The following is a 23,893-nucleotide window of genomic DNA, read 5'->3' as shown; positions in this document are numbered from 1 at the left end:
CATTGAAATCAACTTCATTTCTTAATAGGTTCCAATGTTTATTTATTATTGTTTTAAGTTTGTTTGATGTTGTAGAAAATTTTGATACAAACACCTGTCTGTCTAGAAGTTTTTTGGGTTTTTGAATAAGCAAATTCTCTCTGCTATAGGCTTTGATCCGGTCTTCGGCTTTCTTCAGCACCTCCTCAGGGTATCCTCTATCTTTGTAGCGTTGCTGTTGTGAGTCTAAGTTCTTTCTACATTCATCCTCTTCAGAGCAGATCCTCTTGATTCTCATGTATTGAGATACTGGAAGATTATCTTTGAGATGTTGGGTGTGGAAACTTTGGTACAGTAGTGAGTTGTTAACGTCCGTCTGTTTTCTATAAATGGTGGTAGAAATTTGTTGTTTGTCGATTTTAACTAAGACATCCAGGAAGGAGAGTTCTTTTTCACTTATAGCATGCGTGAATTCAATATGCTCTGAACATTGATTGAGTCTGTCTATCTCCAGTTCCAAGCTTTGTTTAGTTCCTGTCCACATCAGGAAAATGTCGTCAATGAACCTCCTGTACAAGGTTGTGTGATCGTTCCAGAATTTGTTGTTGAACATGTGATCCGCCTCGAATTTCGCCATAAAAGTATTGGCATATGCCGGAGCCCCGGCAAATCCCATGGATGTTCCATGCTGTTGGAGAAAAAACTCAGAAGACCATTTAAAATAACTGTGATATAAACAGAAATGTAGTAGCTCTAAAATAAACACTTTGTTGGCTCTTATCGGGTTCTGTTGTAGCAAAGCCCATTCCACGGCTTCCAATCCAGCTAGGTGAGGAATAGAAGTGTACAATGACTTTACGTCAATAGTACACAGTAATGTAGGTCTAGTTATAGTTACACTTTTTAACGTCAGAAGAAAATCATTAGTGTCTTTGGTATAAGATGGCCATTGTTGGACGAATGGTTGTAAGAATGTGTCAATGTACTGACCGAGTGGTTCAAAAATGGTGCCACACCCGGTCACGATTGGACGCATGGGGGGGTCTAACAGATTCTTATGCACCTTGGGGAGCATATAGAGAGATGGTCTCCTGGGGTTCAACATTGTAAGAAATTGTTTAGTCGTAGCAGTTATATGACCGAGGTCAAATGCTTTACTCAGGATTTCATTGAGGGTTAGCTGCAATTCGTCCGTAGGATCTCTTCCCAATTTTAGATATGTCATAGTGTCTTCTACGTGTTCATTCACTTTTCTGAGGTACATTGTTTTATCCATAATAACTATAGCGCCGCCTTTATCTGCTTTTTGTATATGGATGTTTTGATTCTCTTGAAGGCCTTTTATTACAGATCTATCATAAATAGAGATGTTTTTCCTTTTAGACTTCTTCAAATTCATGTTCTCCATATCGTTTAAAACAGAGTTCTCAAAGGCATCTAAGATCTTGTGAGATACAGGGGCTTGAAATTTGGATTTCGGCTTAAACTCTTGAAATTCTGGTTCTTCTTTAGCAGCTTGTTCAGGGACCACGTTGGTGAAAAAATGTCTAAGTTTAAGAACCCTCATAAACTTAAAAAATGCAATCTCATTTTCCAATTTGTTGGTGTCATATGTTGGAACAAATCCCAATCCTTTATTCAGCATTCTCATTTCGTCATTTGTCAATTCTGTATTCGAGATGTTTAGAACCAAATTTACTTCGTGCTTCTTGTTCGGACTCCTTCTCCCTCCTCTCCTTGTTTTGATTGCTTTTTCTGTACTTTCCCTGGTGGTTGACTTGCATCCCCTCCCTGGGATAAAAAAGGCTGGCTTGTAGTGGTAGATTTGGTAATTTCAGTTGATGTCTGACCAGTACTTGTTTCTGCAATTTGGGTTTGAGCAGCCGGCCTGCTTGCGCTCAGCTCACTTTCAGATACTAGGCTCTCTTCTGAGGTTACCACGGTCTTCTTCTTCTGGAATGTTCTTCGCTGGGCATAAACTTCCGCCCACGTGTACACTTCATTCAATTTATAGTCCAAAGTGTCACGCTTAAATTTCCTTAATTTACCCTCTTGGAGCTCTTTTTGGTATCTGTCTAACTTTGAATCTAGATCCTCCAGTGATTTGTCCCAATCTGTCTTGTCCATCCGAGACTCCAAATTGTTTTTTATTTCATCTATTTCATTTGATAATTCGTGAATTACTTTTGCCAGCTCTTCAATCAGTAAAAGAATCAGGTCCAACGAGCATTTGTTTAAAATTGAGAACCATTTCTCCATGAACTCCTTGTTTAGGTGAAATCTATGTAGCATTGGTTTTATAGACATCCTTAGGCCACGTGGTATCCTCTTGACCCTGTGGTACTGCACCAGGGTCGATGCGTGTAACTTTTGATTTACCTCTCGTTTTGCGAGAAATTCAAGTTGCTTTAATTGTTGAATAATGGTGTTGCCTTGCACATTTGAAGATTTGACATCCTGAATTAAAGTATATATACTGTCTGCTTGTTCGGATGTATAGGCTAATGTTTTAGCCCTGTTATCTGTCATGCTTGAAATTTGGTCATAAGCCATGGTGCTCACTCCGTGTAGACAGATTCTCAAAATGTAATTTAGTGTGATTAGAGGAGCACTCACTACTTTTATTTCTTATTTGTTTCAGAATAATTCCTATTTGTGCAGGTTTAAACTTAAAGCGTGCAGCTTAGGTAGCACGTCTGCCCTATCACGTGCCTTACTTCGAACAACCTTATCTTAAGTGTAAATGACACTTAACCTAGGCGCACTGTTGCTCTAGCGTGAAACACGCTAAAATAATATCAACACTCTTCAATACGTTTTCAAAATAAGTTTTAGTCAACTTTTATCAAATGAGAATTTTCAAAACAGTGTAGATAAACTCAACATGTTATTGTTATATATCAACCACAATACATGATCATAACAAAAAATTTTTTCAGAACTTCAATGACAGTTTCATGAAAAAAATAACGTTTCATCTGTGTATGCCCAATGCATTTCGAGCTGTGGGCAGCTCTTCGTCGGGGGCCTGAAAAGATAGAATGTGGAAGGCAATACAATCACTCAAATGTCTTTCTTTAGGCACTGAACAGAACTCATAAACAGAGAAATGAAGAGCAGAACTTTGGTAGATAAAAACCTTCACCAACACCTATGTGCCTGTGTGATAATGACACCAAAAAACTTACTCCAATCGCGCTCCTCAGGCGCTAAATCCTTCTGCAAAAACAAAATACAGACTCTAACTAAAATCCCATCGGATGACTGGGAGAATATCTCCTATCCAAACCAATGACAAGAAATTATTACCAGGATATTAAAACAGGTAAAACTGCACTTTACCTTATCTTAAACACCAGTGTTCAAAAGAATATACTGTGAACCCAGCGCTTCACTTTTCTACCTGCAAATGACACGAAAACCCATGCCGGTCAGTCGGGGAACATTAACCCTCGCGGATGAAATGCACACCAAAGCTGCAGCGCAGCGCGCTCACCGTGTAAATCTTTCTCAGCGTGTACAACAAACTCCTCTCTATCTCTTAATCGAACACACTCTCCGGGAACAGTAACTGCGAAGGGGCAAGCCTCGACAGTCCTTTTACACGGAACTCCGTTCACAAAAATAAATGAAAATGAAAAGCGGACAACTCACTCAAATGAGCCGATGCTAACCCGCGCCATCTTGCAATGGGGAAATAACAAGAAAGTGATGTGTAGCAAAAGTAAAATGAAAAAAGGTAAAGAAAATGATATTGAACGTGCCTAAAATCAGGTCAGATTCTTGTACAGATACAATATAAGTTACATTCATCAAACATAGATGCATAAACAGAGTCATTATAAAAAACATGAGAAATCTACTTTTTCATTAAGACCCTTAGGTTCTTGAGACGATAAAAATTTGATCCAGTGTATTTCTCTCTAGAGGAGGGATCTGTTGAGATCAACCCCCTCGTAGGATTTAACTACCTCTAGAATGGAAAACCTTAGCTGGGCTATGCTGTGGTTATTGTCATTCCAATGTCTAGCTAGATTACTTTTGGTGTTTTTATTTCTGATCGTACTCTTGTGTTCAGAAATTCTTGTTTTCAATTTTCTTTCAGTTTTTCCCGTGTAGATTTTGCCACACGGGCATTTGATGTAATAAATCAAGTTTTTAGTGTTACAATCACCGTTGTAATGTAGCTTTATTTCTCTTCCATTTTGCGGATGGTTTAACGCATTGCCTACAATTACATTGGAACAATGTACGCAGTTTTGGCATTTCTTCATGCCTCTGTTGATCTCTTCAGGTGCCCTAGTTGGGGTCATTAATAACTCTTTTAGGTTTTTTGAGCGTTTGTAGGCAAAAATGGGTGTGTTGTTGTATATTCCATTGAAATCAACTTCATTTCTTAATAGGTTCCAATGTTTATTTATTATTGTTTTAAGTTTGTTTGATGTTGTAGAAAATTTTGATACAAACACCTGTCTGTCTAGAAGTTTTTTGGGTTTTTGAATAAGCAAATTCTCTCTGCTATAGGCTTTGATCCGGTCTTCGGCTTTCTTCAGCACCTCCTCAGGGTATCCTCTATCTTTGTAGCGTTGCTGTTGTGAGTCTAAGTTCTTTCTACATTCATCCTCTTCAGAGCAGATCCTCTTGATTCTCATGTATTGAGATACTGGAAGATTATCTTTGAGATGTTGGGTGTGGAAACTTTGGTACAGTAGTGAGTTGTTAACGTCCGTCTGTTTTCTATAAATGGTGGTAGAAATTTGTTGGTTGTCGATTTTAACTAAGACATCCAGGAAGGAGAGTTCTTTTTCACTTATAGCATGCGTGAATTCAATATGCTCTGAACATTGATTGAGTCTGTCTATCTCCAGTTCCAAGCTTTGTTTAGTTCCTGTCCACATCAGGAAAATGTCGTCAATGAACCTCCTGTACAAGGTTGTGTGATCGTTCCAGAATTTGTTGTTGAACATGTGATCCGCCTTATTTTAGAGCTACTACATTTCTGTTTATATCACAGTTATTTTAAATGGTCTTCTGAGTTTTTTCTCCAACAGCATGGAACATCCATGGGATTTGCCGGGGCTCCGGCATATGCCAATACTTTTATGGCGAAATTCGAGGCGGATCACATGTTCAACAACAAATTCTGGAACGATCACACAACCTTGTACAGGAGGTTCATTGACGACATTTTCCTGATGTGGACAGGAACTAAACAAAGCTTGGAACTGGAGATAGACAGACTCAATCAATGTTCAGAGCATATTGAATTCACGCATGCTATAAGTGAAAAAGAACTCTCCTTCCTGGATGTCTTAGTTAAAATCGACAACCAACAAATTTCTACCACCATTTATAGAAAACAGACGGACGTTAACAACTCACTACTGTACCAAAGTTTCCACACCCAACATCTCAAAGATAATCTTCCAGTATCTCAATACATGAGAATCAAGAGGATCTGCTCTGAAGAGGATGAATGTAGAAAGAACTTAGACTCACAACAGCAACGCTACAAAGATAGAGGATACCCTGAGGAGGTGCTGAAGAAAGCCGAAGACCGGATCAAAGCCTATAGCAGAGAGAATTTGCTTATTCAAAAACCCAAAAAACTTCTAGACAGACAGGTGTTTGTATCAAAATTTTCTACAACATCAAACAAACTTAAAACAATAATAAATAAACATTGGAACCTATTAAGAAATGAAGTTGATTTCAATGGAATATACAACAACACACCCATTTTTGCCTACAAACGCTCAAAAAACCTAAAAGAGTTATTAATGACCCCAACTAGGGCACCTGAAGAGATCAACAGAGGCATGAAGAAATGCCAAAACTGCGTACATTGTTCCAATGTAATTGTAGGCAATGCGTTAAACCATCCGCAAAATGGAAGAGAAATAAAGCTACATTACAACGGTGATTGTAACACTAAAAACTTGATTTATTACATCAAATGCCCGTGTGGCAAAATCTACACGGGAAAAACTGAAAGAAAATTGAAAACAAGAATTTCTGAACACAAGAGTACGATCAGAAATAAAAACACCAAAAGTAATCTAGCTAGACATTGGAATGACAATAACCACAGCATAGCCCAGCTAAGGTTTTCCATTCTAGAGGTAGTTAAATCCTACGAGGGGGTTGATCTCAACAGATCCCTCCTCTAGAGAGAAATACACTGGATCAAATTTTTATCGTCTCAAGAACCTAAGGGTCTTAATGAAAAAGTAGATTTCTCATGTTTTTTATAATGACTCTGTTTATGCATCTATGTTTGATGAATGTAACTTATATTGTATCTGTACAAGAATCTGACCTGATTTTAGGCACGTTCAATATCATTTTCTTTACCTTTTTTCATTTTACTTTTGCTACACATCACTTTCTTGTTATTTCCCCATTGCAAGATGGCGCGGGTTAGCATCGGCTCATTTGAGTGAGTTGTCCGCTTTTCATTTTCATTTATTTTTGTGAACGGAGTTCCGTGTAAAAGGACTGTCGAGGCTTGCCCCTTCGCAGTTACTGTTCCCGGAGAGTGTGTTCGATTAAGAGATAGAGAGGAGTTTGTTGTACACGCTGAGAAAGATTTACACGGTGAGCGCGCTGCGCTGCAGCTTTGGTGTGCATTTCATCCGCGAGGGTTAATGTTCCCCGACTGACCGGCATGGGTTTTCGTGTCATTTGCAGGTAGAAAAGTGAAGCGCTGGGTTCACAGTATATTCTTTTGAACACTGGTGTTCAAGATAAGGTAAAGTGCAGTTTTACCTGTTTTAATATCCTGGTAATAATTTCTTGTCATTGGTTTGGATAGGAGATATTCTCCCAGTCATCCGATGGGATTTTAGTTAGAGTCTGTATTTTGTTTTTGCAGAAGGATTTAGCGCCTGAGGAGCGCGATTGGAGTAAGTTTTTTGGTGTCATTATCACACAGGCACATAGGTGTTGGTGAAGGTTTTTATCTACCAAAGTTCTGCTCTTCATTTCTCTGTTTATGAGTTCTGTTCAGTGCCTAAAGAAAGACATTTGAGTGATTGTATTGCCTTCCACATTCTATCTTTTCAGGCCCCCGACGAAGAGCTGCCCACAGCTCGAAATGCATTGGGCATACACAGATGAAACGTTATTTTTTTCATGAAACTGTCATTGAAGTTCTGAAATTTTTTTTTGTTATGATCATGTATTGTGGTTGATATATAACAATAACATGTTGAGTTTATCTACACTGTTTTGAAAATTCTCATTTGATAAAAGTTGACTAAAACTTATTTTGAAAACGTATTGAAGAGTGTTGATATTATTTTAGCGTGTTTCACGCTAGAGCAACAGTGCGCCTAGGTTAAGTGTCATTTACACTTAAGATAAGGTTGTTCGAAGTAAGGCACGTGATAGGGCAGACGTGCTACCTAAGCTGCACGCTTTAAGTTTAAACCTGCACAAATAGGAATTATTCTGAAACAAATAAGAAATAAAAGTAGTGAGTGCTCCTCTAATCACACTAAATTACATTTTGAGAATCTGTCTACACGGAGTGAGCACCATGGCTTATGACCAAATTTCAAGCATGACAGATAACAGGGCTAAAACATTAGCCTATACATCCGAACAAGCAGACAGTATATATACTTTAATTCAGGATGTCAAATCTTCAAATGTGCAAGGCAACACCATTATTCAACAATTAAAGCAACTTGAATTTCTCGCAAAACGAGAGATAAATCAAAAGTTACACGCATCGACCCTGGTGCAGTACCACAGGGTCAAGAGGATACCACGTGGCCTAAGGATGTCTATAAAACCAATGCTACATAGATTTCACCTAAACAAGGAGTTCATGGAGAAATGGTTCTCAATTTTAAACAAATGCTCGTTGGACCTGATTCTTTTACTGATTGAAGAGCTGGCAAAAGTAATTCACGAATTATCAAATGAAATAGATGAAATAAAAAACAATTTGGAGTCTCGGATGGACAAGACAGATTGGGACAAATCACTGGAGGATCTAGATTCAAAGTTAGACAGATACCAAAAAGAGCTCCAAGAGGGTAAATTAAGGAAATTTAAGCGTGACACTTTGGACTATAAATTGAATGAAGTGTACACGTGGGCGGAAGTTTATGCCCAGCGAAGAACATTCCAGAAGAAGAAGACCGTGGTAACCTCAGAAGAGAGCCTAGTATCTGAAAGTGAGCTGAGCGCAAGCAGGCCGGCTGCTCAAACCCAAATTGCAGAAACAAGTACTGGTCAGACATCAACTGAAATTACCAAATCTACCACTACAAGCCAGCCTTTTTTATCCCAGGGAGGGGATGCAAGTCAACCACCAGGGAAAGTACAGAAAAAGCAATCAAAACAAGGAGAGGAGGGAGAAGGAGTCCGAACAAGAAGCACGAAGTAAATTTGGTTCTAAACATCTCGAATACAGAATTGACAAATGACGAAATGAGAATGCTGAATAAAGGATTGGGATTTGTTCCAACATATGACACCAACAAATTGGAAAATGAGATTGCATTTTTTAAGTTTATGAGGGTTCTTAAACTTAGACATTTTTTCACCAACGTGGTCCCTGAACAAGCTGCTAAAGAAGAACCAGAATTTCAAGAGTTTAAGCCGAAATCCAAATTTCAAGCCCCTGTATCTCACAAGATCTTAGATGCCTTTGAGAACTCTGTTTTAAACGATATGGAGAACATGAATTTGAAGAAGTCTAAAAGGAAAAACATCTCTATTTATGATAGATCTGTAATAAAAGGCCTTCAAGAGAATCAAAACATCCATATACAAAAAGCAGATAAAGGCGGCGCTATAGTTATTATGGATAAAACAATGTACCTCAGAAAAGTGAATGAACACGTAGAAGACACTATGACATATCTAAAATTGGGAAGAGATCCTACGGACGAATTGCAGCTAACCCTCAATGAAATCCTGAGTAAAGCATTTGACCTCGGTCATATAACTGCTACGACTAAACAATTTCTTACAATGTTGAACCCCAGGAGACCATCTCTCTATATGCTCCCCAAGGTGCATAAGAATCTGTTAGACCCCCCCATGCGTCCAATCGTGACCGGGTGTGGCACCATTTTTGAACCACTCGGTCAGTACATTGACACATTCTTACAACCATTCGTCCAACAATGGCCATCTTATACCAAAGACACTAATGATTTTCTTCTGACGTTAAAAAGTGTAACTATAACTAGACCTACATTACTGTGTACTATTGACGTAAAGTCATTGTACACTTCTATTCCTCACCTAGCTGGATTGGAAGCCGTGGAATGGGCTTTGCTACAACAGAACCCGATAAGAGCCAACAAAGTGTTTATTTTAGAGCTACTACATTTCTGTTTATATCACAGTTATTTTAAATGGTCTTCTGAGTTTTTTCTCCAACAGCATGGAACATCCATGGGATTTGCCGGGGCTCCGGCATATGCCAATACTTTTATGGCGAAATTCGAGGCGGATCACATGTTCAACAACAAATTCTGGAACGATCACACAACCTTGTACAGGAGGTTCATTGACGACATTTTCCTGATGTGGACAGGAACTAAACAAAGCTTGGAACTGGAGATAGACAGACTCAATCAATGTTCAGAGCATATTGAATTCACGCATGCTATAAGTGAAAAAGAACTCTCCTTCCTGGATGTCTTAGTTAAAATCGACAACCAACAAATTTCTACCACCATTTATAGAAAACAGACGGACGTTAACAACTCACTACTGTACCAAAGTTTCCACACCCAACATCTCAAAGATAATCTTCCAGTATCTCAATACATGAGAATCAAGAGGATCTGCTCTGAAGAGGATGAATGTAGAAAGAACTTAGACTCACAACAGCAACGCTACAAAGATAGAGGATACCCTGAGGAGGTGCTGAAGAAAGCCGAAGACCGGATCAAAGCCTATAGCAGAGAGAATTTGCTTATTCAAAAACCCAAAAAACTTCTAGACAGACAGGTGTTTGTATCAAAATTTTCTACAACATCAAACAAACTTAAAACAATAATAAATAAACATTGGAACCTATTAAGAAATGAAGTTGATTTCAATGGAATATACAACAACACACCCATTTTTGCCTACAAACGCTCAAAAAACCTAAAAGAGTTATTAATGACCCCAACTAGGGCACCTGAAGAGATCAACAGAGGCATGAAGAAATGCCAAAACTGCGTACATTGTTCCAATGTAATTGTAGGCAATGCGTTAAACCATCCGCAAAATGGAAGAGAAATAAAGCTACATTACAACGGTGATTGTAACACTAAAAACTTGATTTATTACATCAAATGCCCGTGTGGCAAAATCTACACGGGAAAAACTGAAAGAAAATTGAAAACAAGAATTTCTGAACACAAGAGTACGATCAGAAATAAAAACACCAAAAGTAATCTAGCTAGACATTGGAATGACAATAACCACAGCATAGCCCAGCTAAGGTTTTCCATTCTAGAGGTAGTTAAATCCTACGAGGGGGTTGATCTCAACAGATCCCTCCTCTAGAGAGAAATACACTGGATCAAATTTTTATCGTCTCAAGAACCTAAGGGTCTTAATGAAAAAGTAGATTTCTCATGTTTTTTATAATGACTCTGTTTATGCATCTATGTTTGATGAATGTAACTTATATTGTATCTGTACAAGAATCTGACCTGATTTTAGGCACGTTCAATATCATTTTCTTTACCTTTTTTCATTTTACTTTTGCTACACATCACTTTCTTGTTATTTCCCCATTGCAAGATGGCGCGGGTTAGCATCGGCTCATTTGAGTGAGTTGTCCGCTTTTCATTTTCATTTATTTTTGTGAACGGAGTTCCGTGTAAAAGGACTGTCGAGGCTTGCCCCTTCGCAGTTACTGTTCCCGGAGAGTGTGTTCGATTAAGAGATAGAGAGGAGTTTGTTGTACACGCTGAGAAAGATTTACACGGTGAGCGCGCTGCGCTGCAGCTTTGGTGTGCATTTCATCCGCGAGGGTTAATGTTCCCCGACTGACCGGCATGGGTTTTCGTGTCATTTGCAGGTAGAAAAGTGAAGCGCTGGGTTCACAGTATATTCTTTTGAACACTGGTGTTCAAGATAAGGTAAAGTGCAGTTTTACCTGTTTTAATATCCTGGTAATAATTTCTTGTCATTGGTTTGGATAGGAGATATTCTCCCAGTCATCCGATGGGATTTTAGTTAGAGTCTGTATTTTGTTTTTGCAGAAGGATTTAGCGCCTGAGGAGCGCGATTGGAGTAAGTTTTTTGGTGTCATTATCACACAGGCACATAGGTGTTGGTGAAGGTTTTTATCTACCAAAGTTCTGCTCTTCATTTCTCTGTTTATGAGTTCTGTTCAGTGCCTAAAGAAAGACATTTGAGTGATTGTATTGCCTTCCACATTCTATCTTTTCAGGCCCCCGACGAAGAGCTGCCCACAGCTCGAAATGCATTGGGCATACACAGATGAAACGTTATTTTTTTCATGAAACTGTCATTGAAGTTCTGAAAAAAATTTTTGTTATGATCATGTATTGTGGTTGATATATAACAATAACATGTTGAGTTTATCTACACTGTTTTGAAAATTCTCATTTGATAAAAGTTGACTAAAACTTATTTTGAAAACGTATTGAAGAGTGTTGATATTATTTTAGCGTGTTTCACGCTAGAGCAACAGTGCGCCTAGGTTAAGTGTCATTTACACTTAAGATAAGGTCATTTATTGTTTCTACATCATATACGTGTTTGCAAACACCGTACAGCATTTCATGGCCTTCGTTAGCTTTTTCACACTATGTAATATTTGCAATCATCACAATGAGTGGTACTACATCTTTAACGGATCACACTAATGTGAGGTGTTTTAATCAAAACTGGTAAAACAGGCAATATTTGTAATTGTTTTTTTTTCCGGTGAATGCTCATGTGCAGTGGAAAACGAGTGATTTTAAAGAATACCTGTTGGAAATTGGATCATTAGTAGAGGAAAAATACATCTGCCACTAGCAATAAGTCCACTAACACAGTCTAGGGGTCTGCATAGGTCTCTGAGAATTATTCCTATGCTCAACCCTTGGTAGCTTGGCTGTGAGCAGGCAAGCTTAACCTCAGAGACAGGTATGTCAAGCATTTAAAAACAGAAGTTCAGTAAATAATTCAGCATATAAAACAATGCCTCAACCAGTATTCATTTAGAAGACAATTTATATAGGATGAATTAATCTAAAGAAAAGAAGACGGGGAGACCCAAAGAAATTTGCAGGGGAAAATTCTTATTTATAAGCATTTTCACTGGTGTACTTTTGGCGGACTTACGTGGAGAGGCAGAGGGGTCACGAGTGGGTGGAGAACCGCGCTCCTCCAGGCATCTGCGGCGTCCTCGATTCGCTTCTCTCGTTTTGCTCGCAGCTGGGGGTCCTGTGTGAAAAATTGTGGTGAACCACAGCGACCAGAAGCCACCTGGGTCAGACTGACATCATCCCACAACGCCCCCTACAGGTGCATAAAATCGCCCTCATCACCCCGCACTGCGGGAAAGCATTTTCACTGGTGTACTTTTGGCGGACTTAAGTGGAGAAGCAGAGGGGTCACGAATAGGTGGAGAACCACGCTCCTCCAAACATCTGCGGCATCCTCGATTTACTTCTCGCGTTTCCCAAGCGGGAAATGCTCGCAGCTGGCGGTCCTGTGTGAAAAATTGTGGTGAACCACAGCGACCAGAAGCCACCTGGCAAGACTGACATCATCCCACCACGCCCCTTACAGGTGCATAAAATTGCCCTCATCACCCCCCAGTGCTGGACACGCGCGGGACGAGCCGGGCAAAGCCCGGGCAAAGGGCGGGCCGTCTGTGGCCGTCCGGGGCTGGCCAAGGCTGGGCTGGGCCACCCCTCTTGATCTTTCTCTGAAGACATTAGACCTTGAAAGTAGGACTGTTATTGCCTAACCAAGGGAAACACCTTATACATAAAGACTGGAAAGTTAATATTGTTATTTTCCGTCACCTTTAGATACTGTCTCTGTAACTTATATACCATTCATAAGATGGCGACACGTTTAAGTAAAGGGAGTAAGTCCGTGGTGGGGGGAACCGTCCACGGGACTTTGGATAATTTTATAACTAGGGCCGCCTCAGTCCTGGAATATGAAATTGCTGTCACTGAGCGCAGATTGTCCGCCAAACTTCTCAAAAACAAACGTTCTTCCCTGGGAACTATTCAGCAAGCAACTACACCGATACAAATTTGCCCAATTGATAACAGTACCTCCCAGCAGACACAAATTGCTGATATCTCCCCAGAGCTTAGCAAGGAGTTTAGCATTGAAGATTTAAGTGCTGACCCCTTATTAGAACATATTACGGAGGACCCAATTATATTATTATCACCAAACCCGATCCCCTTGAGTCAAATACATAACAAACGATCACCAGCAGCCGCTACTATGAAGAGAAAGCAGGGTGGAGATGGACATAAGGGCAGATGCTCACAAATTCCTAAAATCTTTCCTGGCCCCATTAAGGGTCATACATCGAGCGCTAAGAATACCTTTTCTGACCACGTCCCCCCTCTTACCAATAAAGGGCTTATGGACAACATCGAACATTTGGTTAAATCTCTTTTGTTACCATTGTCGGAGAGGATTAAAAGGATTGGGGAGAAACTAGGCTCTATTGAGCAAATGATAGCCGTTAATACCTCGCTAATAAAGGAACTTCCCCCTGGTAGGCCAAATAAAAACACATCTGGAGAAGTTGTAGGGCCAATTTTACCCAGTCCCTTGACTCAATTCGACACATGTGAAACCCAAGGGTATAATAAATCTTGATGCTATCAGTACCAATCGCAGTGTTAACCCTAGGTCAAACGGTCCCGTAGTATCTGCTAAGCACGTGGATAGTAAACAGGTTACACAGGCTACGTGGAAGGAAACTACAAATACTAGGAAGCATCAGGTAGACCTCCCACCCGAAGCAACACCGTATGTCATAGTTTTAAATGGAGTACCAGAGTTACCACCGGGGAAGAGAGAAGGCTATTCAGAGCTTAAAAATAAGGTAATTTACTGGTTGAGGAAAAACAGGCCCCTACCCCCCAGCCTAGATGGTATAATCCTGCATGTAAGGAGACTTGGCTGGGTAGGCCATAGACATAAAGAGATACACGGACACATCATTGTCGTTAACTTTAGGGACCGCAGGGTAGCACCATATATAAATGATTGGTACCAAGAGAGGGGTGAGGGAGGGATATCAACACATGCACTGAGCTATTTTTATCCCTGGTCACTTTTCTCCCAACCAGTTGAAACTCTGTATCAACAGGGAAATAGTGCTCCTGATTTTAGCTTTGCTGTCCATACCTCTAACCGTTTTACCACACTATTAGGGATGGATGGGGTAGACTGACTTTCCAATGAGAAATGTCCCTCCCTTTCGAGCACAGACCGTTGCAAGTCACTAGCAGCCTTGAAGGGAACTGACGAAGAAGGACTTCTTTTATCCTGGAATGTTGCCGGATTATCTGATAAAGTGACCCATCCCCCCTCGTTAGACCTAGTTACCAAATACAGCATTATTTGTTTACAGGAGACATGGTCTGTGGTTGACTTACATATTATGGGGTTTTCGACCTATAATACACCAGCTATACCGAGTTCACACGGGAGAAACAAAGGGGGCATGTGTACATATGTCTCAAATGTGGGGGGGATTAAGGTGCTTAAATTCATCACCGCTGAGTATTACCAAATTCTAACAATTAGCTGGGGACAGGTAAAATGTATGATTTTGGTGAACTTTTATAATAATGTGCCTTCCAACTCTTTGGATAACGTGACTAACAATCTCATGCATACTGTAACCACCCTTAACCTCTTGAATGCTTGGGGATTTTTCCCCTGTGCTGGAAACCCATGAACCCCATTATTCATGACGAGCTGGGCTCGTCATCAGCGTAGCAGGAGGCTACTGCATGACGAGCCCAGCTCGTCATGAGCGTGGAAGGGGTTAAGGACCAATGGGGCGGTGATACGGTTATGCTCTGGGTGGGAGATTTTAATTGTACCATTTGCCCCCATGGTTTGTCCGGCATTTGTGGTTTAGCCCAAAGCAAAGACGATAACCCTACTCACTTTGTCCACTCTACATTGGGCGATGTGTTGAATAACATTGTTTTCTATTTTAATTTGTCCTCTGCTAACAAATTATGCAGTCCATCCATTTAGTTTCAGCCCACCTTTCACGGAAGGGGGTGCAACTCGATAATCGATTTTGCACTCCTTTCCTCTGTTCATACTGAGTTAGTATCCTCTTCGGAAACACTTAAAGTTCTGTTTAGCGATCATAACCCCATCTCCCTCGGCCTAAAAATCAAAGGGCGCAAGCAGAGCCTGAGTGCTATCCCTTCATATCCATCTAGGACAGTCCTTGCAACCAGAAATGGTTACACCTTAAAATGGGAAAAGGTGGAGCCAGTGGCATTTTTTCATAACCTAGTATCTAACTTGTATGAAGAAATTACAACCTGCCTTTCATACAATGCGGAACCACAAACTGTGATAGATTTGTTTATTAAAATTCAAGCAGAGATGAAAAAATCACTAACAAGGGTTTATAGACAAGATCCTAGTAAAACTAACAGTTGGTTTAATAGCAGCTGTACTAAAGCCCTTACTATCCTGAAAAAAGCATTACATACATCACCTAAGTGTCCTGTGCTGATACGGCAAGCCAGAAAGTCTTACCAACTTGCGATTAAAAATAGGAAAAGCCAATTGAAGAGGGAGGCTTGGCAGGCTTTACAAAAAGAATCGCAACGTAAAGACAATACTGCCTTCTGGAAGGTGGTTAATGCACCTTTCCTACAATGCAATGAGACAAATGTGATCGATCAAGCAATCACTGGGGATACTTGGGTAAACCACTTTAAAGCTCTCTATGAGCAATTGAACTCCCCTGCATCAGGTAACCCAATAACGGAGGATAGGGGCACCAGCCATGTTAGCACTAGGCAAGAAGCTTTCCCAATCAATATAGTTTTTGACCTCCAAGAGGTCACTAAGGCCATTAAGGATAGCCCCTCTAGTAAGGCACCGGGCCCTGACGGAGTCCCAATCGACGTATATAAAGCAGAGTGCGAACTCTGGGCTCCTTTATTGACTAATGTATTAAATAAAGCTAACCAGCATGGGTTTATAACCTCTTGGCCTGATGCTATTGTCGTCCCCATTTTTAAAAAGGGCAATAGAAATGACCCTACCTGCTACAGGCCGATCTCGCTCCTTGACGCTCTGATGAAGGTGGCGGGTCGGATAATTTTGAATAGGATGCAGGAATGGGTAGATGAAAATGATGTGATATCGAATCTACAATATGGTTTTAGACCTGGCAAGGTAACAATAGAGCAGGGTCTAAACTTGGCCTTAGTAATATCTAAATATACGCATGCCAAGGAGGGTAACATCTTTGTGACATTTGTGGATCTCAGTTCGGCTTTCGACTGTGGAGATCATGAGAAAATGTTGGCAACCCTGAGCACCATGGGCATTGATCCACAAATTCTTATATTTTTTACAGAGCTATATAACGGTGCAGAAGCTAGGGTGAGATATGGTAGGTTGGGTGAATGTTCCGACAGGTTTGATATACAGAGGGGAGTGAGACAGGGGTGCATACTTGCGCCCCTTCTCTTCACTCTGTATATCAATTCTGTCGGGCAACACCTTAGAGAATCACAGTATGACTACCCTTCTATCTCAGGAACACCGGTCCCTATATTCTTGTACGCCGACGACGCGGCCATAGTGTCTTGGACTAGGGTCGGCTTGCAGAGGGCCGTCCTTAAATTTTCAGACTATATGAGAGATAGGGGGCTCAAAGTTAATATCACAAAGACGTATACCATGTCTTGCGGCGCAGGGACAAAGAGGCTACCCCGTCCCATCTTCTTGGATGGAAAAAGGATTGAATGTACAGACAGGTTTTCCTATTTAGGGATAAACTTTGATAGAAAAGGCTCTTGGCATGCAGCAGCGATGGCTAGAAACTTGGCTTTCTCTAAGGCGATAGGAGCTTTGAGAAACTTTGTGGCGAAACTTGAGGAACGGCCCGTGAGGGATCTCATTCAAATTTATAAGGCCAAATGCGTTTACACAGGGACTTATGGCTCAGGTTCATGGGGGATTGAAAACTCGCAAAAGATACAATGCTCGGAAAACCAGTTTATACGGTATCTATTAGGAGTCCCTAGATCAACAGCTACCTTTGCCACAGATATTGAAGTGAGCTTACCCTTTATTTCTGATATAATTAACATAGGCCCGTGTAGTTGTAGCATAAGGTCTGGGTGACTCGAGAGACAGCTTTTAATAGAGATGTAATCACTGATTGTCTCAAGCTTGACGGTGTGGCCTATATTAAATGGTTGATGTACGTTAAAAAGACATTGACTGAGATTGGGCACCCAGAATACTTTAAAAAACCAGAAAGTATGGCAGCCGTCTCCAGGAGAACCTTGAAAAAAATTGATACTGGACCACCTAGCTAATAGGAGGTGGGTCCGGGAAAAAACGAGGACCACTCTGGTAGTGTATCAGCAAATCACACCCTGTGAAGGATACAACACTACCTTTTATCTGAGCCAAGTTGTTACTCCCACATGCTATTGACCCGTTTCCGTATGGGTACCTTCTTTCGCCTTATTACTTTTCCTACATGCAACAACTGGTCCAGGAAACGTCTTATATGTCCCTGTGATGATATCTCATTTCAATCAAACATACACTGTGTCCTTTTTTGTAAATTTTATCAAATACCAAGGGGGGTTCTTTTGAATCCTATTTTAAAAGCCTGGGGGATACGCACTTTCGTGAGGCTTTTTTTAAGTTACAGTTATTAGAAAATTATTTTATTGTACAGGCAGTATCATGTTTTTTTAAACGTGCAATTAGGTTTCAAAATTTTATGTAATTGAAATGTAGTACCAATTAAGGTATTACTAGCCAAGGAATGTGTTTTGATTGTTGTCTGTAAATTTTTCTGTCCTCATATTATTAGCTCGCCTCTTGCAATATGAATTTCTGAGCCTAGGTGACAAGTGTAATTTGTTTCATTGTGAACTTTTTTAATAGGATTTGTGCTAACTTTTGTTTTTCTGATTGAATAGCCTTTTCCTTTTTATCTATGTGAAAGTATTTTTTAATGTATGCTTTTAAGATCTTCATGTGAAATCGAATAAAGCTTTTTGAATTTGAAGTAGTTATACCAGCACTACAGTACATTAATGTATAAGTAACCATAAGTGGGTTGTGCACTAGGTGTACATCTGGCAGTGAACGGTGCAGTGACACAATAGGGTGAAACAGCAGCGTGAATGGCGCAAAAAATGAACAGAAATAGTGGTCATTAACACAAATGAAGATATATAAAAGAAAGAAATAACACTTTAAATTATTTAGATTGACCATATTGAGGACAATGATAATGTTGGGTGGTCGACGGCGTTTCGACCTTTCTTAGTTTAGGTCATCATCAGGACCAGGTTACTTGGATTTGTAATAGTGCTGTGTAGATAAAGAAAAACAGAAATGAGGCCCAAGGGTGACCAACAGGGTCAAGAAGAGAAGGTAAAGAAATTTAGAAGAGGAAAACTACCTGAATTTTGGACGGATGGTCCAGTCTACAAGCAATGGATAGGAATGCAATCCAAAGGGTACTCGGGGGGGAGAGAGGGCAATTAAGAATAAGGAACAGAGGAGGCGGGTGAATGCTGTGGAAGTAGCAGGAGGAACGGATTCATACCTGCAGTAAACAATAACGGTAGCACCATTCTGGTACGTTCTCATTCCTGTTCCACCTTAGAACATCAGCCCCCGGCATTGTCAGTCCTTCACTTCTTAGCCCCCTTCTCTCCTTCCTTTAGCCGTTGCACTTCTACTCCCTTGAACATCGTGCAATACTCCGGTTGCCGCACAGACCTGCAAGCCTTGGCTGCTCACGTGGACCACTCCTTACTCTTCGTGGCCTCAGTATTGCTTACTGCAGGTATGGGTCTGTTCCTCCTGCTACTTTTACAGCTGCTGTTTCACCCCATTGTGTCACTGTACGTCTGGTGCACAACCCACTTATGGTTACTTATACATTAATGTACTCTAGTGCTGCTATTACTACTTATAAATACGAATTTTCTCTTGCAAATTACTTTGGGTCTCCCCGTCTTCCTTTCTTTAGATTAATTCATCCTATTTAAATTGTCTTGTGGATGATTACCGGTTGAGATATTGTTTTATATGCAAACTTTACCCGGGTATTAATTGGGATAACAGGTGTACTCCTGTTTTTCTGTCTATACAGCAAATAATTAAGATACAACACACACTAAAACTCTAACACCAATTCATTTGTATCTTTAAAACGACACCAAAAGGAAATAAAATCCAATGTAGGGAACCAAAGATATGAATTGTTTTAAAGATTAAACACTTTCTAGTGCTTAGAAACCAATAGTGCTACTTCTGCTCATTTGGTTGCCTCTGACTGGGACAAAGTCAAAGCTTGAGGTCAACTGCGATGGAGCCCTGGTCGGATATACTAAGCGGGAGGCCCCGGTCAAGATTTTAACTACGCACTTAGTGGCCGATTACGATGTTGGGCGGAAAGCCTCCTTCCCACAGTCGGATTTTCCTCAACTGTGTTTGAGCCCTTTTGAATGACTCGGTTGGTTTACAACCCGCCCAACCAATTGCAATGTTTGTGGTCAGAATGTAAACCGCGCAGTCATTCTGAATTGGTTCCGACCAGCTCTCGGAGTATTTGTGTTGGTTATAACTGCATCGTACACCCTTATGGGCAGCGTTTCTGATCTCGGGATTAAGATGTTGATTTCAAACAGCCTTTCCGAGTCTGCCTGTCTGACATGAAAAGGCTGTCCACAAGTGACTTAGGGGGGGTATCTAAGGGACCCCTCGTAAAACCCTGCGCTGTGTGGCAGGGACCGTGGGGTGCCCATGACAGGGTGCATGGTTTTACACACACACACACACCATTTCCACATAGGAGCCTGTATTATGGCCGGTTGTTGGGCAGAACACAAGCTCCCATAGGGATAAATGGGAATCTGACTGAACAGTGTTCGATCTCATCCTAATCGATCCGGCGGAACTGCTGAGTGCAAGGTACTTGGTCACGATTCCAATTCAGTGTCAGATGGAAAGTTTCCACATGACATCATAATGAGCCCCTTAGAATCCTTTCTGGAGGATTTCTCACCAGATACCGTGCAGCCTCCTCCAGCTGGCCGAAATCAGTGAAGGTTCACCGGGTTGCCTTTCTGTGAGAGTCTGGTCATGCTCTAGAGCTTTTTTTTTTCACAAAAGTTCACCAAACTTTTCCAACCTTCTGGAACTTTGTCTTGCAGTTACTCTTGAGGGTACAAAGTGTTCAAAACACAATCCAAGGATCTATAATCTCCAAGACGGTCCCTGAAAGGTTGGAGCCACAATTTCCACAATGCACCTGCACAACAGCCTTAAGAATCCATTGGATAAACTCCAGGCAGGAGACTCTTGGTGAAGTTGATGCAGGTGAGCTCTGTTATCCTGTATCTAGCAGGGAGCCCACTCTTTATTCCTCTTGAAACAATGTACATCCAAGGGGCTGTAGTTCCAGATAATACAGCAGACATTGTCAGTCAGAATGCAGGGCCTGAGGGTGAAAATAAAATTTCCTGCCTAGCGTCCACTCTTTACTCCTCTTGAACCAAGGTACATCCAAAGTGCTGTAGTTCTAGATAATGCAGCAGGCAGAGTCTCCTCAGAATGCAAGGCCTGAAGCTGTAAATCAAGGTTCCAGCTTGGCAATCCTTCTTCTCTCAGATCCAAGCAGCAGAGCTGAAAGGCACCGCCCCTCTCAGATACTAATTCAGGGTTCTCTGGGGTCACACAGGATGGCACTCCTGTCCAATAAGGTGCAGAACGACACCCTGGAGCATGACCATCTCCTCCAAAGTGTTGCACAATAGTCTCCCAGAAAGCACTATTTCTCCAAAATTCAATGTGTCCGAAGTCCCAGCAGAGAGGTAAGAGCTAACTAAGTCAACCCTCCAGGATGGCTCATCTCCATATGCTTCCTCCCCCTTGCATCCGCACATTCTTTCCGTAAGCCTGCCATCTGGCTCAGTTCAAAGAGTAGGGGTGTAAATTAAACTGTTTTCTCCTGCCTCTCTCCTCCTTCTATCGATGATTTTTGTTTACAACCCCTCTCCCTGGCTCTGCCATTCCCATGGAGAAGAAACCTTTCCTCCCAGAATGGCTCTTTAATGCCAGGGGCCACTTATCACCTCATCAAAGCAGCCTGGCTAATCCACTTACAGACAAGAAAGTCTGATAACTTATTGTCTGTACATTTTAGGATAAATTCAACAATAGTATATTGTTGGATTTATCAATACCATTCTAGTGAGTCCTTGAATTATATTTTCTCCTTGTGTTAATTATTAAAGAATAACGTCTTGCTAAGCTAACCAATGTAGCTGGGGATTTGCTATGGGGAAAATGATTTGGACAATTTTTCCAACACCATCTTTTATGGTGCTTAGACAAAATATTAAGTTGCAAATATTGACAGAGAAGAGTATTGGGTTTAAAATATTATGACTTGGAAATATTGATGTGAAGAATATTCATGTGAATAATACAGATTTGAAGGTAAATAATGTTGATTTTAAAAATATAGAATTCTTTAATATCGTTTGCAAAAATATAGGGGCCCTTTATGATGTTTGGAGGATCGCCAGCGCCCGACGGGCGGAGGCGATCCGCTCGACATCTTTCACACACAAGATGTTGGCGGTGCCTTGCAGGCACTGGCATCCATATTATGATGCTTGCGATGCGTATGCCTTTCCATGGGGGACACTCTGCCATGGAAAGGCATGCGGTCTATGGCTTTGGTGGTCGGTCCCGTTTTCCTTTACTGTGGCAGTGGAGAAAATCCACCCGCCATCGCAATGGGGCCCATAGTTGTTTAAAGTATCTTTTTTTAATCAGTGTTATGTATTTTAGTATTTATTTTAACTGTATGTGATGTAATGTTCTTGTATAAGTGTTGTTTATATTTTTAATATGTTTTACATTTTTAAAAGTTATAACATTTAATTTAAATCTCGTTTCATGTTGGTTGTGGGTTTATAGGGAAATAGGGTGGGAAGTAATTTAATTAATTATAATAAATTAATGATGATTTTTTTATTTAATAATATTCAGTTAATTGATATTTTGAGCCCCATTACGATGTCGGTCGGAAAGGCTCCAAGCGGCATTCAGATTTTCCTAACCTAAGTTGGAACACATGTTTCCGATTGGCTCGGAAACATTTTTGACTGACCGATTAAGATGGAAGGTAACCGTCCGGTGTGTCTGACTCGGTTCCTACCGGCAATCGGAGACTCTGAGTCGGTCGGAGCCGAATTGTACAACTCTATGGACCGTGTTTCGGACCAATGTATTACGATGTTGGATTCGGACAGCCTCTCCGAATCGGTTTGTGCAACACAAAACGGCTGTCGGTAACTGATTTTTGGGGTCCGTAACATGCCCCCTTCACCAAGAGGCCTCCAGTTGGGCCTGTGGGGGTACCCATGGGACCCATCTTTGCAACCATGAACAGTGTGACAAGCACCAATGGGTGCCCGCCACAGGGTGCAAGGATTTCTGCAACCGAAACTTTCTTCAATGTGCGCCTGTGTTGTCGGTCGGAACACAGGCTCCCTTTGAAGTCAACGGGAATCCTACCAAACGGTGTTTGGAACCATCGTAATCGTTCAGTCGGACTCCCCAAAGCCAAGTCGGTCGGAAACGATTCCGACAAGGAATTGGTAGGAATGCTTTCCGACCGACAACGTAATTGTGTTAATTGTACTTTTAATTTTTTGGGGGGAAATGTTATATTTTATGTGCAGGTTGTACAGTTATAGGGGTAAAGCATGGAAAGTAATTTATTTTTCATTAATAATTAGTTGATTCATATTAATGAATGAATTGGTAATTAATTATGTTAATTGTGTAATTCTTTTAGGTGCTGGTCGTGGGGTCATAGAGGTAAAGGGTGGGAAGTAATTTATTGTAAAATAATTAGTTGTTAATCCTGTTAGTAGTTTGTTTTAGTTGTGGGTTGTGAGGTTATAGGGGTAATGGGTGGCGAGTAATTTCTTTTAAAATAATTAATAATTAGTTGATAGTATTAATTTATTAATTGAAAATAATTACGTTAATTGTTTATAGTTTATAGTTTTTTAGGTGCAGGATTTGGGTTTATGGGGTAAAGGGTGGGGAGTAAATTATTTTTAATTACTTTATAATTAGTTGTTAAATACCATGAGTTATATATTTGACAAATAATTTTAATTGTGTAATTTATATTTTTTAATTTAGTTTTAGGTGCAGGCTTTGGGGAATATTGGGGTAAAGGGTGGAAATTCAATTAGGTTTACTGATAATAATTTGGTTTCGAATTAATAATATTTGTTTAATTGATAGCTAATTATGTTAATCGTGCAATTAATTCTATTATTTTTATTTTACATTTGGTTTGTGGGTTTTGTAGGGGTATGGGATGGGAAATAAATGAATATTAAGCAACTAATAATTATTTTTTTCATTCATATTAATTAAGAATGTAATAATTAATTGTGTTAATTGTGTAATTTCTTGTTGTGATATGTTATGAGTGTGTTGTGTGCTTTGTGGAGATTAGTTGTGTTTTAAGTATATTAATTCTGATTATTTAAAAATGTATATGTTTATAATGAAATTTAGTTTGTTGAATATGTATATGAGCAGTGTAAACATGTTTTAGGTGCAGGTTGAGGGTTTTGTGGTGTTATAGTGTGGGAAGTAACTAAACTAAATGTAT

This window comes from Lissotriton helveticus, chromosome 6, assembly GCF_964261635.1.
Source record: "Lissotriton helveticus chromosome 6, aLisHel1.1, whole genome shotgun sequence".
NCBI classification, from domain to species: domain Eukaryota; kingdom Metazoa; phylum Chordata; class Amphibia; order Caudata; family Salamandridae; genus Lissotriton; species Lissotriton helveticus.
Note: the sequence above shows the minus strand (reverse complement) of the source record.